Raw genomic sequence first — 1,559 nt, 5'->3', positions numbered from 1 at the left:
TGCTCCAGGGTGCTCGATCTGGTGACTCCATCATCCTACCAGGAGACTTTAATGCTCACATGTGCAACAACAGTGAGACCTGGAGGGGTGTGGTTGGGAGGAACAGGCTGCTTGACCTCAACTCAAGTGGTGTTCTGTTGTTCTGTGCAAAACACAGTTTGTCCATAACAAACACCATGTTTGAACATAAGGATGTCCACAAGTGCACGAAACCATAGGCCACAGTTCAATGATCCATTTTATAATCATATCCTCACAAGTGCAGCCGTGCCACCCTGAGCACACCCAATCTTGTCTGATCTTGGAAACTAAGCAGCGTTGGGCCTGGTTAGTACTTGGATGGGCGACTGCCTGGGAATGCCAAGTGCTGTAAGATTACGGTGGTTTTAGCTCAGGAGGTAGAGCAGATTAATTCAGTTTTATTTATATAGCACCAAATCACAATAAACAGCCATCTCATGGTGCTTTATATTGTAAGGTAAAGATTATACAATAATTACAGAGAAAACCCAACAATAAAAACGAGCCCCCACGAGTAAGCACTTGGCAACACTGGGAAGGATCATTAGCTGGTCTTTTACAAATGACATGATCAGTAAAATGAGCTTTCTTATACACCTTTACTAACACTGCTTTTTTAAATTATTTTGTTTGATTGCTTTACTGCACAGTACATTCATTTGCTTTCAGAAAACCAAGCAGAAATATGTGGTGCCATCTTCATCCATTTCCTTCTTTCATTCTTTGTGCTGTCATGCTCCTGACACTGAGAGTCATCATTCATCTTTAGAGCTGTGACATCTTCTGTCTCAGTGTGATGGGTGATCTCTCTCCTCTCTTCAGTGACTATTATCTTTAATTTGCAGAGTCTCAATTAACAGCTTATTGCAGGTCAGTGATTAACAATTAGTTGATTTTTTTTCAACGCAGAATTTTTACAACAAGAATGATCACAGTGATGTCTGTAGCTTTAATCTGACAAAAATTTAGAGGAACAAACTTTTTTCCATATTTTATTCATAACATGTTAAAGGGTAAAAATGACCCATTAAAAATGTCCAAAAAAAAAAAAAAATAGGGGAAAAAAAGATTTCTCTTCCATGGCCTTATCTCCCTTAAGTCCGTTCTGCATGGCTGACAGCCTATAGTTATAGGTTACAGATACAGTGGCTTGCAAAAGTATTCACACCCCTTGAACTTTCCCATATCACATTACAACCACAAACATAAATATATTTCCCTGGAATTTAATGTGAAAGACCAACACACAGTGGTTACAATTGTGAAGTGGAAAGAAAATTATACATGATTCAAAACATTTTTTACAAATAACAAACTGAAAAGTGTGGTGTACAAAAGTACTGAGCCCCCCTGAGTCAATACTTTGTGGAACCACCTTTTGCTGCAGTTACAGCTGCAGGTCTTTTAGGGTGTGTCTCCACCAGCTTTGAACATCTAGTGACAGAAATTTTTGCCCGTTCTTTGCAAAACAGCTCAAGCTCAGTCAGATTAGATGGAGAGCGTTTGTGAACAGCAGTTTTCAGATCTTGCCACAAATT

General features: G+C 39.3%; 1 pseudogene; it reads left to right on the top strand.

The window, feature by feature from the left end:
- The first annotated feature begins 257 nt into the window (after positions 1 to 257).
- Positions 258 to 376, top strand: LOC115782399 (uncharacterized; annotated as a pseudogene).
- The last annotated feature ends 1,183 nt before the right edge of the window (positions 377 to 1,559 follow it).

The sequence above is a fragment of the Archocentrus centrarchus genome, chromosome 6 (genome assembly GCF_007364275.1).
Source record: "Archocentrus centrarchus isolate MPI-CPG fArcCen1 chromosome 6, fArcCen1, whole genome shotgun sequence".
Classification (NCBI taxonomy): domain Eukaryota; kingdom Metazoa; phylum Chordata; class Actinopteri; order Cichliformes; family Cichlidae; genus Archocentrus; species Archocentrus centrarchus.
Note: the sequence above shows the minus strand (reverse complement) of the source record. Positions and strands in the feature narration are given on the sequence as shown.